This window comes from Balaenoptera physalus, assembly GCF_965194825.1.
Source record: "Balaenoptera physalus genome assembly, chromosome: 7".
NCBI classification, from domain to species: Eukaryota; Metazoa; Chordata; class Mammalia; order Artiodactyla; family Balaenopteridae; genus Balaenoptera; species Balaenoptera physalus.
In genome coordinates, this window is record NC_138886.1 from 39,010,311 (window position 1) to 39,025,730 (window position 15,420).

Genomic DNA, 15,420 nt, shown 5'->3' on the forward strand with positions numbered 1-15,420 from the left:
ATCTAATTGGCTGGCCTTGAGTCTGATGTCTGCTTCCAGTGCCCTCAGTCAACACGGGGAAGGACCACATGGTACCAACACGGCTGCCACTCCCAATCCCCAGCCTCCTGGGAGGATTCTTAGGAGGGGGGCTCAGAGGCTTCTACACGTAACAATACACCTTATATAATTCTTGAGTATTGGAAGGCATTTTGGATGTTTTTAGCTGTACATAAAACTCTACCACGGACTCCCCTTTAATTTGCTTGTCGTTTGTTTACAAACGTGCTTAGCTAGGTGGATACAACCTCCTCCCCACTCCCATCCCATCCTCACGATCTGAAAGGGTGCTTCTGGATCTCTACAACAACAAAGGAAGCGGATCAGGTTGATGTGACCTCAAGGAGGCTGAACTCAATAATTAACCTTTTTTATTTCATTTTTATTTTTTGAGGCCCAATTTGTAATGTGAACTTGTCTCCTTACTTTACTACCTTTTAGCTCTTAGGGCTTCTGAGCAACTGGGCCAATTAGAGATCACAGAGGCAGTCAGGGAAACTGAGGACTCTTGATGGACTTTGATAATTTCCTCCCTATTAAACATCTCCCTTTGCCAACTAACCTATGGTGTTATAAATAAGGATAGAGGTTGCCCCTGAGGGAAGGAGAGACTGCTTGGAACAGGGCCTGGCCCACAGGAAACAATGTTAACTATTATTATTATTACTACTATTATTATTAGTGCTCTTAGACTATTTCAAAATAAAAGGAAAAAGCATCTCTACTTCTGCCTTTTACTATTCCATTCACTCCAACAGAACCCACTACAATTAAGCATACATTGGTTGAATGCCTCTATGTGCCAGATCCAGGCAGGGCAAACACTGAAGGTATATTTCTGGCTGTTCCGGGTCCCCTACTGCAGAGACCTACACCCGTGGGAGGATTTCTAGGCTGGCCACATCCCTGAAAGGTTCTGTGATTCATTTCTTCCCTGGGTCACTGCTGGTGCCATTCAAAGTTTTATACATATCTGTCCTGAGCCAGTGTGAACCGAGGGAACTCCTCTGGCTGGGTTTCCTTATGTGGAACCTGGCCAGGGGGAGGTGAAGCAGGACGGATTTGCTCTGTGTTTGTGTTTTGCTGCAGTGGTTGTGTTATGTTTTGTTTCACCCCGGCACCAGTCGACTTTACCTAAACAGAAACACCCTGTGTAGTCTTTTGTAACACCAGTATTATTTTAAGGAAGCACAAGGAGGTGGGACAAAAGAAAATGGCCATTAATCAGAACTCCAGTCCCATGCAGCGCTCTCTACAACAAGGTGCCTTTAGAACCATCCACGTTGAACAGTTGTCTAGAGGTCATTTGTAACCACGGTGCTCAGCAGTGGACAGGACCAAAAATGATTAGTTACCTCCTTCAGGACTCACGGTCACTGTCATCTCCAGTAACTCCTGTTCTGCAGCTCACTTCTGGCACTGCATCAACAGATGAGCCAGGAACCCACTGAAATGAAATTGGTGAAAAACATAAGGGAAACATTGCTTCTATTTAGGCAAGTCTAATGCTCTAATGATTGTCAAAACCAAAAATGAAAACAAAACAAAAAAACCAAGACCCTGAAGCAGTGTTTTTTCATTTATTTCTTCCCTCCCTTCCCGAATAAGCAGCTTCCTGAGACCACCTTGATATATGTTCCTCTTCCCCTTCAGATACAGAACTGGGTGCTTTTTGCAGCTTGGTTTCTCTCCTGTCCTCACCCAGGCAGGTGCACAGCTAGGGGAGGGGGCAATGAGAGCTGGGGGAAGGAGGGCTACAACTCAGCAGTGAGCAGTGGATTCACCATCCCCCTTCCCGCTGCACTGCAGCCGTGGCATGTCAGGGGTGAAGAATCTTACCCACTTGGTTACTTCCAGGCAGGGTCATCAAGTGCTTTAAAGGCATGGACTCCCAGCCAAAATGCTTGGGTTTGAATCTTGGCTCAGCCACTTACCTTGTAGTTTGACCCCTCTGTTGCCTCACCTTTCCCATATATAAAATGGGGATAATAATACTAATTACTTCTTAGACTTGTGGTGAGATTAAATAAGTTAGTACCTGTAAAACACTCAAAACAGAGCCTAGCACATATTAACCACCCAGTAAATGTTAGCTATTACTATTATCACCTTGGAATATTTCCAAATCATAATTATGACACAACATCATTATATTATATTGTTTCCAAGCTGCATACCGTGAAACCATCAATATGCAAACATCATCTAGTCCTTTCGCTATTTTAGTTACTAAACACTTTGTTATGTGATCCAAGGTGAAACACCTTGGGCTGACTGAAGTCAGTAAAGACTAACATGAAGTTCCAGGATTCTATTTTGCCAGTAATCCTACTTCTAGGAATACTTTCCATGGGAATTTTCAGATACACAAGGACAAAGTACAAAGAAGCTCACTGCAGCATTATCTATATGGTGGAAAACTGGACACAGGCTACACGTGGAACAATCTGAGAATGATTAGGTTAGGGGCAGCAAATACTACAAGTACTACATAGCCATTAAGAGGGGTGCTTTTGATGAATTTTTATGATAAGGAAATGCTCATGAAATAAATGTTAAGCAGAAAAGCAGGCTTCAAAACGGTGTGCGCACCAATTTGTATGGAAACACAAAACACCCCGAATAACCAAAGCAATCTTGAGAAAGAAAAACGGAGCTGGAGGAATCAGGCTCCCTGACTTTAGACTATACTACAAAGCTACAGTAAGCAAGACAGTATGGTACTGGCACAAAAACAGAAATATAGATCAACGGAACAGGATAGAAAGCCCAGAGATAAACCCACGCACATATGGTCACCTTATCTTTGATAAAGGAGGCAAGAATATACAATGGAGAAAAGACAGCCTCTTCAATAAGTGGTGCTGGGAAAACTGGACAGCTACATGTAAAAGAATGAAATTAGAACACTCCCTAACACCATACACAAAAATAAACTCAAAATGGATTAAAGACCTAAATGTAAGGCCAGACACTATAAAACTCTTAGAGGAAAACATAGGCAGAACACTCTATGACATAAATCACAGCAAGATCCTTTTTGACTCACCTCCTAGAGAAATGGAAATAAAAGCAAAAATAAACAAATGGGACCTAATGAAACTTAAAAGCTTTTGCACAGCAAAGGAAACCATAAACAAGATAAAAAGACAACCCTCAGAATGGGAGAAAATATTTGCAAATAAAGCAACTGACAAAGGATTAATCTCCAAAATATACAAGCAGCTCATGCAGCTCAATATCAAAAAACAAACAACCCAATCCAAAAATGGGCAGAAGACCTAAACAGACATTTCTCCAGAGAAGACATATAGATTGCCAACAAACACATGAAAGGATGCTCAACATCACTAATCATTAGAGAAATGCAAATCAAAACTACAATGAGGTATCACCTCACACCAGTCAAAATGGCCATCATCAAAAAATCTACAAACAATAAGTGATGGAGAGGGTGTGGAGAAAAGGGAACCCTCTTGCACTGTTGGTGGGAATGTAAATTGATACAGCCACTATGGAGAACAGTATGGAGGTTCCTCAAAAAACTAAAAATAGAACTACCATACGACCCAGCAATCCCACTACTTGGCATATACCCTGAGAAAACCATAATTTAACAAGAGTCATGTACCACAATGTTCATTGCATCTCTATTTACAATAGCCAGGACATGGAAGCAACCTAAGTGTCCACTGACAGATGAATGGATAAAGAAGATGTGGCACATATATACAATGGAATATTACTCAGCCATAAAAAGAAATGAAATTGAGTTATTTGTAGTGAGGTGGATGGACCTAGAGACTGTCATACAGAGTGAAGTAGGTCAGAAAGAGAAAAACAAATACCATATGCTAACATATATGGAATATGGAATCTAAAAAAAAAAAAAAAAGGTTCTGAAGAACCTAGGGGCAGGACAATAATAAAGACGCAGACATAGAGAATGGACTTGAGGACACGGGGAGGGGGAAGGGTAAGCTGGGACGAAGTGAGAGAGTGGCATGGACATATATACACTACCAAATGTAAAATAGATAGCTAGTGGGAAGCAGCTGCATAGCACAGGGAGATCAGCTCGGTGCTTTGTGACCGCCTAGAAGGGTGGGATAGGGAGGGTGGGAGGGAGACGCAAGAGGGAGGGGATATGGGGATATATGTATATGTATAGCTGATTCACTTTGTTATACAGCAGAAACTAACACACCATTGTAAAGCAATTATACTCCAATGAAGATGTTAAAAAATAAATAAAATAAAATAAAATAAAAAACCAAAAAACTGTGTGCACAATAGGATCACATGTGGTAACTATTTACGCCCATTTGCAGAGAAAGAAGTCTAGGGAAATGCATCAAGATGTTAACAGGGCTTCCCTGGTGGCGCAGTGGTTAGTAATCTGTGTGCCAATGCAGGGGACACAGGTTTGAGCCCTGGTCCGGGAGGATCCCACATGCCACGGAGCAACTAAACCCGTGTGCCACAACTATTGAGCCTGTGCTCTAGAGCCCGTGTGCCACAACTACTGAGCCCAAGTGCCACAGCTACTGAAGCCTGCGTGCCTAGAGCCCATTGTCTGCAACAAGAGAAGCCACTGCAGTGAGAAGCCCGTGCACCACAACGAAGAGTAGTCCCTGCTCACCACAACTAAAGAAAGCCCATGTGCAGCAAAGAAGACCCAACGCAGCCAAAAATAAATTAAAAAAAAAAAAAAAAAAAGATGTTAACAGTGGGGTTTCCAACAGGGGAAGAACTCAGTACACGGTTTTTATTTACATTTCTTTATATTTTTTGGTGTCTCCATGTTTTACACACAAACACAAATTATTTTTACATTTGGGGAAAAGAGTAAGTCATAAAACCAAAACATTTAATAAAGCCTCTTTCAGAAGACACACAGTGGACTAACAGGAACTGAACACTTGTTTCCTAAACCCCTAGGTTTTTTTTTTTTCTTTCTTAAGCCCCAAACAACACCATAGAAAGAGACAGGTGTTGCTAACCCTTCAACTTAGCTTTGCTTTGGAAAGAAAACTATGAGAAATCTCAGTTTAAAAAAAAAAAAAAAAGAGAGAGAGAGAGAAGGAGGGAGGGAGGTGGGTGGGGGCAGTTAGAGAGGAGAGCAAGGGCCTCTTAGGGTAGAGGATACAACTTGGCATTGACTAATCTCGACCATTTGTTTTCACAACATTGGGTAGAAACATCCTTGGCCCAAAGCAAAATGGAAGAGAGCCATCTATCAGCTCTTTTGGAAGAAGTAAAAAAAACAAAACAAAACAAAAAACTTCTGCGGTTAAAAAAAAAAAAAAAAAGAAAGAAAAAGAATACTAATGCAAACAGGACATCAAACAAGTCCAAGTAGACAAGTAACAGAATTCCCATGCCTCTGCACGCAGAACCTTGCCAATAAACCACCCATTCTGAGTCCTACACCTAAGGAAAGATTATTAAGAAGAGCCCGCTCTGGAAGGGCTTGGAAAACATCAGGGAATGCCAGTTTAAATTGCAGCCCACCTAACACCATTCAGCCCAGGGCGCAGGTACTGCCCTCTGCCTGGGGACCTTGCCCCTTCAGCTGTATGCGCAGGAGAGGGAGCCGTGCAGGAGCTGTGCCTTGGCCTGAGAGGCAAAATTAATAAAATTAGGATTATTTATGATGCAGGAGTGAGTTCATAAGATTTTTCAAGAACCTGAAGGATTTATGTAGAGGAACTGCTGTTTTAGTAACTAAACCCTTTTGGATGGACTCCAAGACAAACCAGACTTGTCTGGCTTCCGCCCCCGAGTCCCTCCACCTCTCCCAGTTTCTCCTGGCAAATAATCTCTTCTACTTCACTGGAGGGTGATGGTCAAGGAGATGACCTTCCAGGCTCCCTCCACCTCTCCCAGTTTCTCCTGGCAAATAATCTCTTCTACTTCACTGGAGGGTGATGGTCAAGGAGATGACCTTCCAGGCTGCTTTATCAACCCTCGCCCCTATGTCAAAATATCTCTCAGCTTCTCTCTTTGTTCCTTCAAATCTCAAAGGAAGAATCAAGAAGGGAGGGGACGCCTTTTGCATGCCAGGAGCTGGCAGTCACATTACCTCATTTAATTCCCACAAACACTTTGTGAGGTAGTCATAATTATCCCTATTTTGCTTGTTAGGGGATAGAGGAAATTTATCCTTTTAGCAGCTGGTAGGAGGATTCCTCTTGGGGACAGAACCATCTTTGTGGGGAAATGTCTTGACCAGCCTCTTTTGGCTACAACGGGGTGTATAGGGAAATGGGTGGAGAAAGGGGGGCGGTGTACTGTGGGCTCTTCACTCAGAAAGAAGGGAGGTAGAAGCAAGAGGAGGGGAGGAGGGTTAGAAAAAGACTGTGTGGGGCACAATGTGATCCCACGCTCAGAAGTATAGCTCTTCAAATCTCCAGTAAATTTACTCAATTCGTGAAACGCTTGTTGAAAGAGAATTTTCTGAATGGCCTTGTTGGCACAGGGCGAAACAGGAGCCCCATGTGTTTTACTTGAGATGGTGGCAGGTGGTTCCATAAGGAAATGTTTCCTAAATCAAAGAGTAGGAAGGTCCCACTTGACATCTGAGTTACATATAGGAGGGGTAGCCGGGGGGGTGGGGTACTGAGGCTCAGAGAAGTTAATCAACTTCCCTAGGGTCATACAACAGTGATGCGTACACTAGCGGAGGCAGAATTGAACCCAGGTCTGTGTGTTCTCCAATGTCTATTTTTTCACACTATTCCACGGGATGCACTGAGATGGCTTTTCCCTCCCCAAAGCCAACTCTTCCACTGGTGTACTCCATCCACACATAGTAATAGTAGTGAATATTTATTGAGTGCCTACCACACCCCAGGCATTGTTGCACGCATTAGCTCATTCGGTGTTCACCATGTCACTGTATATTTGAGAGGATAATTATTCACATTTTAAAATATGGGAACTGCTGCTTAGAGAAGGTAAGACACTGGCTCAAGCTCCCACTGCTCTAAGTGGCGAAACCAGCATTTGAACCAGACTGTTGTGTTCTCTCATCTCATCCCTTCCCACCTCCTTCAAGAATGATTCCTCTCATTAACCCATCTAATTAACCCATTCTCTCCCTACCTCACCCTGGGCTGCACCCTGGGCTGGGATCTGGTGGGGTTTGTAGAGGCCAAGCAACACTGAACTCAAAAGAGGCTCTCACGAGCTCAGGTCAAAAGTCACTGTCCACAGCTCAGGCTACTCATATAACTCGGAGGTTGGCAAACCTTTTCTCTAAAGGGCCTATCAGTAAACATCTTCAGCTTTATGGCCTCTGGTGCCAACCACTCTGCTGTCGTGACGTGAAAGCAGCCACAGACGTAAATGAATGAGCACAGCCGTGTTCCAGTAAGACTTTATTATGGACACTGAAATTTGAGTTTCATACAGTTTGTATGCATCACAAAATACTCTTCCTCTTTTGATTTTTTTCCCCCAACCATTTAAAAAAGGCAAAAACCATTCTTAGCATGAAAAGGACAGAAAAATGGGAGACAGGCTGGATTTGGCCCGCAGGTTACAGTTAGCTGACCCCTGGTTTTACTAAACCCCCTCCTTTTAGATTCTGCACCAGCTGGGCCTGTGTCCAGGCTGAACAGGCTCTGAGCTGCGCTTCGATCCCTTCTGCCTTAAAGCCACACAGGTTCAGTTCCCGAGCCTCTGTTCATTGTTCTCTTATTAGGAGCTCCCCTCCAGTCCTACAGCTTCTCCTGCCGAACCAGAAGAGAAGAAATTGTCTGCTGTCCCTGAAGGAGGTGGCCATAAAATAAGACGAAACTGCCATCACTTAGATAACTGCCATCACTTAGATGACCCTCGTGAAGCCAAACCCCGGGGATAGGTTAAAGGAGGGTCACCCTAAGGCTACGACAAGGTTTGAGAATAATATGCTTCAAATAGACTGAACATCCTAGAAGAAAATCTCTAGGCAGAGTGGAGAAGACATTGCTCAGAATCTGAGACCAAGAAAAGAATCCTAGAGTCAGAAGTAGACATGCAAGGGCCAGAGGGCAAGAGAAAGTAGGACGGGTGAAGGACAGGAATGCAACTCAGCCCAGGGCCAGGGGACAGCTTAGGTCCAAACCCAGAGAGAAGACTGAAATGCACTAAGGAAAGATTGAGAATAATAATAAATACCAATATTTATTAACCATCTGCTATGTTTCAGGCACTATATTGCTGGGTTCTTTACATATATTATCCTATTTAACCTTTTCAACACTCTAGTAAAATAGACATTTAAAAAAATCTCCTTGCATTTATTGTTCGTTTGTTTATTCATTTATTTATTTATTGTGCATCTTCCATGTAGCAGACACTGGGCTAGATGCTGAAGATATGTGAGTAAGCAAAAATAGACTTTGTATGTGCTCTCATGGAGACTATAGTCAAGTACAGGAACTGGCAACTTCTTTTCTGTAAAGGGCCAGAGTAATATTTAGGCTTTTCAAGCCATAAAGTCTGCTCTAACTACTCAGCTCTGCCACTGTAGTACAAAAGTGGCCACAGATCATATCGAAATAAGTGGGCATGGCTGCTTTTCAATAAAACTTTATTTATAAAAACAGGATGCAGGCCAAAGCTGGAGATAGTTTGCTGACCCCTGGTTTAGGAGAAGAGAAACATTAAGCAAACAGTTACACAAATAACAATATTAAGTGCTATCATATAAGTTCCTCATAGTAAAAAAGTCTATGGAGGGATTTTACCTATTCAGAGAGATCAAAGATTTCCTAGAGGGGGTGGGCCTTACATCTAAATCTAGTAATTACTGAAGAGGGAGGCAAGACTATTACAGACAGAGGACACAGTATGTGCAAAGGCCCTGTGGTAGAAGGGAGCATGACAAACACGAGCTTGAAGAAGATTTATGCAGATGGAGCAGAAAGAGTAAGATCAGGAATTTCCCTGGTGGTGCAGTAGTTAAGGATCCGCCTGCCAATGCACGGGACAAGGGTTCGATCCCTGGTCTGGGAAGATCCCACATGCCACGGAGCAACTAAGTCCCTGCACCACAACTACTGAACCCTTGCGCCTAGAGCCCGTGCTCCACAACAAGAGAAGCCACTGCAATGAGAAGTCCGCACACCACAACAAAGAGTAGCCCCTGATCGCTGCAACTAGAGAAAGCCTGCGTGCACCACCAAAAACCCAATGCAGCCAAAAATAGATAAATAAATAAATAAAAGAGTAAGATCAGTGCATATAAGATGAGGCTGAAAAGGCAGGTAGGGGCCAGAACACATAAGATCTTATGGATCTTGTTAGGCAATTAGGTCTCTATTTAAATACAGAAACTATGGCACAGGAAGTTAAGTAACATGGTCAAGGCTGTATAGCTAGTGAAAGATGGAGCTAGAAGCGTCTGTTTATCTCTAGACCCAACTTCTGTATTCTCTCTATTCACTTTGGTTTCATATATGTTTGCCTAGTGTCTTTACAAATTTCCCTTTATGAAACTCCAAGAGCTCTCAACTAAACTAAAAGGAAAGGGAATTTTGTCCACACTTAGGCTAGAAACTTAGCAAGGCCTCGACATCAGCTGCAAACCAGAGTAAACCCGGTAGAGATGTCCTAGTTACAGAGAAGGAAGTACAAGGATTGGGGATAGCTGTGTATTCTCTTTTCATCTCTGATGTTCATGGAGTCTTATTAAATTGTTCTTTATATTCTATGTCAAATAATGGCCTTTAGAATATTGCCAGACTCCTTAAACCAGCTCTGACGTTCCTTCGTGATCTAGTCCCTGCCTACCTCTGCAGTTCTGTCATCACCACCTCGTTTGCCACTCTCCCCTCTGAGAAAATTGGATGACTTGCTCTCCCGTAAAAGCTCCACGACTCCTCTTTAATTCCATACAGTTCCTTCTGCTGGAAGAGCACATGCCTAGCCCTGACCTTTGTCTGGACACTTTCTCTTCTTTAAAAGTCAACCCAGCAATGACTGCTCAGGCCTCCAGTTCTGCAGGTAGCCTTCCTGGCCTCTTCCCCACCTACCCAGAACACCGCGCTCCTCAGCTGTGCTCCCGCAGGTCCCTGTGTTAACAGCTAACATCCTAAATTACCGCTTGTGGTCAGCCTTCCCCACTGGCCTCTGTCTGACAGCAAAGAACTTAGCTGATAGGCATTTACCATTTTCTATGTAGAGGTTAACTTGTTTAACTTGCTGTTACTCCACTTGTTTCTGCCTCTTAATTATCCTCATATTTCTCCTTTCGCGTTCGTAGGATCAGCAGTTCTCAAAGTGGGATCCCTGGTCTGACAGTATCAGCATCACCTGGGAACTTGCTAGAAATGCAAATTCTCCAGTTTTGCTGCATCTCAGGAATCAGAAACTCTAGGGGGTGGGGTCCAGCAATGTGTGTTTTTAATAAGCCTCCAGGCAGTTCTGATGTGCACTAACGTCTGCGAACCACTGCCTTGTAGGAAGTTACTGCTCATTAAACTGTTGTTGATTCTCTGAGGATGGTACCCTGTTATTTTCAATCTGGAAAAGAAAAAGAGTGACTGAGGAAATCACAAAGCTTTTATTAGGCTGGTTTTTTAGAGAAGGAATTTTCTGACATGATATTTGTGACTGGTTGAGTGAAGGCTCTCCTTGGTATGCCTTTAAAAACGACTGATTCTCCTCTGGTCTGGCTCAGTCTGGCTTGGGTGTGGTCTTGCTGAAGGGCAGGGGTTTGGATGAGATAACCTCACCAGGTGCCTTCCAGGGCTCAGGTTCTCTGCTTCTAGGATATTCTATACACTATGGAAGATACACTAGTTAGGGAGCAGGGCGGTATTGCTAGGGGACTTTGGGCTTTCAACCCACAAGGAAGTATCTGCTTTTTTTTCTGCCTCATAAGGCGAGTCTCTGCCAGTCTATAAGAGATGACCAGGACCTTTTGAGAAAGGTAATTGTTTGGTTTTAGGTCATAAAAATGAATCCTTGCTTTGTTTTCAAAGGAACATGCTCTTCATGCAACCTGTACAAACTGAATGACAAGTAGGTGAGGTCCAAGATTGGAAAGATAAAACTTCGTTTGTTGATTTTTGGCCTAGAGCTGAAACAATGGGACAAAGGAGTGGCTTGTTGGTATAAGCCCCATAAAACATAATAATATTGGTCATGTAAACAGAAGAAAATAGGAGAGGCTTAATGAGATAAATTACACTAGTCACCACAGTAGGGATTAAAATATTCTGATAAAGCAAACACTAAAAGGTCCAAAAGAAAGGATAAAGGGAAGAGTGATAACTTCAGACTGGGAAACAATGGATCCTTCTATCTTGGGCTCCTCTGACAAGAGGAGCTTTCAGAGGCTGCCTCGGCCGACTAGGAGCGCCCATTAAGATCCCACTCTTCATCCAAAGAAGAAAAAAAAAAAATTCCCCTCTACTCAAACCACGGGCAGACAAAGCCAACACATTCTGTCCTTCTTTTCTTCTTTTCTTTTTTCGCCTTCACAATTGCAAAGCAATCCATTTTGCTCTGGAAGTCTGTGAAGGGAATAAAAGCATTCACAGGTTTGCAACTCTGTATTTGCCTTCTCTAGATTTGCTGGCCTGACTTCCAAAGTGTGAATCGGCCGCTGTTCTCCAGCTCAGGGGAAAACAGCCAACTTATTGATGTTTAAGATTGCCCATGCAAAGAACAAAAAAAAAAAGACTGCCCACGTACCTGTATGAATGGCAACTTTTTCATAACTGTTTTCATAAGGACGTTTGAACAACTGAAGTACAGCGCATGGATTCGTACTGTTTAATAGCACTGCCAGGTCTGGAGTCGACAGTATACGTTTGTATAGTTATCTTTATTAAAGTGTACATCTCTAACTATGAAGAAATAGAACTTTTTCAAAACTTAGAACGGGTGAACTCTCACTGGCTCACACTTCCATAAACTTCTTGGCAAGGGTGATGAGCGCAAGGTTGCCAAAAGCCAGTGAGCATTTCAAAGACAATAGAATAATAACAACAACAGCAAGCAGGCTACCAGACCCAGCTTCAGGTGCAGAGCTGACAGTACAACTGCTAGAGAGGACTCCACCTGTGCTTTTCAGGAAAATCCTTCCTGAACGTCCAAACGGAGCCTAGGTGTTTTCAAGATAAACTTTTGTTGGTGGGTTTGGTTGTTTTTAAAAGTAATGTGTATGCATTTGTTATGGAAGATATTAAAAATGCAAAGATATTAAAGAAAAAATTAAAACAGCTTGTGATCACAAAGGCCTACATAAAGTCACATTTTGGCTTATTTCTTTCTAGGCTTTTTTCTGTGCATATATATTAAGATGTACACACATACACACATACAAATACACACAAGTATTATCCAATTCAATATCATAATATGATATACTACATTCACTATTAGACAGTTACTACTGTGGAACCTATTTTTTTCACTTAACAATGATAAACATTTTCTTGCCAAAAAAATTTGAAAGCAAAGGTTGTAAATTGGTAGCCAATAAATAGATCTGATTGGCTCACAGGGTGTTCAACCACATGGAACTCAGCTGATCCTGTGAGATAGGGCCGTGCTTTCTACTTTACTGCAGTCCCCACTGCTCCCTATTGTTCTCCAGCTGAGATTGTCAGTTGCTGTTTATAATTTCACTTAACACTCTTTAAAAAAAAAGTGATAGAACTAAGAGGAAAGTGAAATAGTTCTTCTTTTCTCCATGTCTTCACTTTATATCCAGACTACTTCACTCACTTCTATTACTGCCTGGCACCCAAGTTTGGAATCCTTTTACTAAAGCATGCTTTGTAAAGGCTTTTGAAAATATAGCATTATATGACTTCCATAATTTATTGAACCAAATCACTGTTGTTGGGCATTCAAGTTGTTTCCAGTTTGTTGATATTACCAGTAATACTGGAAGGAACATCTTTTTACATAACTGTGAAAGATAAATTCCTAGAAGCAGAATTGCTTTTTAAGAGTAGAAATATTTTCAAATTTTTGGTATATACTTCCAAATGCCTTTCAGAAAAATTGCACCAAATACATTCTACTAACACTGGAGGACTTTGCTTATTTCCCTGACTCTCTAGGCCAGACCATTACTACACTTTTTGGTACCAGTATTTGCCAATTTGAGGAGTTAAAAATGGCATTTTGGGCATCATACTAAGTGGAATAAGTCTGACAAAGACGAATACTGCATGATCTCACTTATATGGGGAATCTGGGAAAAAAAGGCATTTCATTTTTGCTTTAATATGCATTTCATATTCATTTTTTTCATATAATTGTATTTCCTTTGGAAATTGCCTGTTCATGTGTTTGCTCATTTTTCTACTAGGATAGTCATAGTTTCCTGAGTGGGTTATATAAGTTTCATATATTAATGATATTACTTTACTTGATCATCTATGCTACAAGATTTCCCCATTTCTTTTTTTTCCCCCCCATTTCTTATATTAATGTTTTTCATTTTTTTCACCTGCTGAAGTATTTAACATTCATGTGGTCAAACGTGGCAATACTTTGTTTTCTTCCTTTGCTTTTATGCTTACAAAGCTCTCTATCTTGTGATCAGGTAAAATTTTTCCTATATGTTCTTCTATTCTTTTATGGCTTCTCTTTTTACATTTATGCTTGTAATAACTATCTTGCCCTCTCAGCAACATGGTCCAGGGCTCCGCAGTAAAACACTCTGTTTCTTGGCTCTGTGTACTGCATTATCCAGGGCTACCTCTTACTTCTCTATCTTCTCAGTCTCATAATGGCTCTTTGCATTTTCACAATCTTTTTTTTTTTTTTTAATTTATTTATTTATGGCTGTGTTGGGTCTTCGTTTCTGTGTGAGGGCTTTCTCTAGTTGCAGCAAGCGGGGGCCACTCTTCTTCGCGGTGCGCAGGCTTCTCACTATCGCGGCCTCTCTTGTTGTGGAGCACAGGCTCCAGACGCGCAGGCTCAGTAGCTGTGGCTCACGGGCTTAGTTGCTCCGTGGCATGTGGGATCTTCCCAGACCAGGGCTCGAACCCGCGTCCCCTGCATTGGCAGGCAGATTCTCAACCACTGCGCCACCAGGGAAGCCCGCATTTTCACAATCTTTTAAATAAGTATTTCTTAGACTGATACGTGCACAAAATGTGATTTGGAGAATACCTTAAAATGCAGTCTGTCCTGCTCCCCGAGGTGGGTCCCAGAAATATGCATGTTCCCAAGCATCTGAGAGAATTTTTCTGCAAAGTGATGTAGGGAACTATTCGGCCCTATTATCCATTTGCACCATGTCTATATTTATACCTATATGTCCACACAGACCTACACATCCACATCCATGCAACCGCCACTGAACATCTCCAGCTGTGGATCTCCCAGCTACCCCAAACTCAAGCCAAAGCAGAATTCACTACCGCTCCACCCAAAACTCTTCATCCTCTGAGCACCATTTTACTTACTGACAGTGGGAGGTTTCCCTGCCCCAGATCTGAATGAGTGATTTCTCCAAGGGGCTGTGGGCTGTGTTACCCATCCATGGATAACAGTATTTAGAAACTAAGATCTGGGCACCAGCTGTACTTGTAATTATCTTGTCTTACTTTGAACTCTTTCCTCGGACACAGTTCCAGCAGTGGGATTATTGGATTAGAGAAGATGAAATATTTTATGGCTCTTGATTCAATATTGACAAAGGTACAGCCAGTCCATTTGTGGGCTCTGTCGGGACTACATACCTTTGCCTCTCTTACCCCAGCCAGTCAGCATTACCTAACACTGTCCTCCTGATATCAGAAGTTCAGAAAAGGGTTCTGAGGTACAGCTCCCGTCACTGCCCTCTCTACTCCTCCAGGGATCTTTGCTGAAGGGGAGAACAGAAACACCCTGAACAACAGCCAAATGGGGAAAAAGAACTAGCTGGGCAAGTGCCATAACCCGCTCCCGCACCTACCCACTTCGAAATCAGTGCGTCTCTGGTTCATGTGTAGAGAAAGATGGGGCCAAGGCCAGGACTCCTAAGCAAGGTTCCCTACTTCTGTTTACCTCGTTAGTCTAAGTATCCTCAGAATGCACTGGGAACACGAGCCTGGTGCTTCAGGATGGCAGGAAGCAAAATAGAGAAAGATGGAACATAGTATCTTAACTTTAATGAACAGTAACGACACCCTTCAATAAATGTGTCCAAGATTGTCACTTGGAAGGAATGGAGGACGGTGAGGGAGGAGGCCAAGAAGAGAGTAGAAAGGGGGTGGAAATACAAGGGCAAAAGGGAGTCTCCCAGAGTAACCATTTGTGATGAGAGGGAGGAGAAATCCCCTCTCCTAGAAGCGCTACCAGGCACATTTTCCAACCGTGTCTATTCTCCCTTCCCTGTGGTAAAGCGCACGTTTGCCCACTCAAACTAACTGCACAGGAGAC

The 15,420-nt window shown here is 42.6% G+C and overlaps 1 protein-coding gene across 3 annotated transcripts in view; it reads right to left on the minus strand.

Moving 5' to 3' along the window:
- The window catches only part of LOC309663825 (spermatogenesis-associated protein 31D4-like), a 210,537-nt gene that overhangs the window by 179,482 nt on the left and 15,635 nt on the right, over positions 1-15,420 (minus strand). For all 3 annotated transcript variants that reach the window (XM_082468361.1, XM_082468363.1, XM_082468362.1), the window contains exon 2: positions 1,395-1,486. The gene's annotated coding sequence lies outside the window, so the exon portion shown is untranslated. The remainder of the gene's footprint in view (positions 1-1,394; positions 1,487-15,420) is intronic.